This window comes from Arachis duranensis, chromosome 4 (assembly GCF_000817695.3).
Source record: "Arachis duranensis cultivar V14167 chromosome 4, aradu.V14167.gnm2.J7QH, whole genome shotgun sequence".
NCBI classification, from domain to species: Eukaryota; Viridiplantae; Streptophyta; class Magnoliopsida; order Fabales; family Fabaceae; genus Arachis; species Arachis duranensis.
Genome location: NC_029775.3, coordinates 13,265,410 through 13,265,951, shown reverse-complemented (window position 1 = coordinate 13,265,951; position 542 = coordinate 13,265,410).

Below are 542 nucleotides of genomic sequence, written 5' to 3'. Positions count from 1 at the left end.
TGAATATTAGGATATAATTTGCTTGTTGTATTATCTTTTTTTTTTTTGTCTAATTTGAGATATTCATTTTGTGGAGGGTTTATGTTGATTCTATCATTTTTGATGATGTATTTTATTGATTGTTAAGATGCCCTAGTGCTACTAGGAAGACTGATTATGTACCCATTATTTTGATAGTGAAAGATTTTACTGGACTAAGTCCCGTGGGTTTTTTGTCCCTCTTTCGGGGGAGTAGGGGTTTCCATATTAAAATTTTCGTGTCTGATTATTTAATATCTGCTATTATATTTGCTGCTTAGAGTATCTTTGGTATTACCTATTTAATCGCACAGGTTGTGGAAAAATTATTTTTGGTGCTTCTGCTGTTAGACAGGTTCATATTTGAACCTTTGTTGAGTTTTTTCTAACAAAGTGGTATCTAGAGCTTTGGTTGTTTATCTCTGTGCTGATTAAATGGAGGAAAATACTCATGGACCAAATATGGTCAAATTGAATTCCCAAAATTATTCAATTTGAAAGACCCTTATGGAAGATATGTTGTA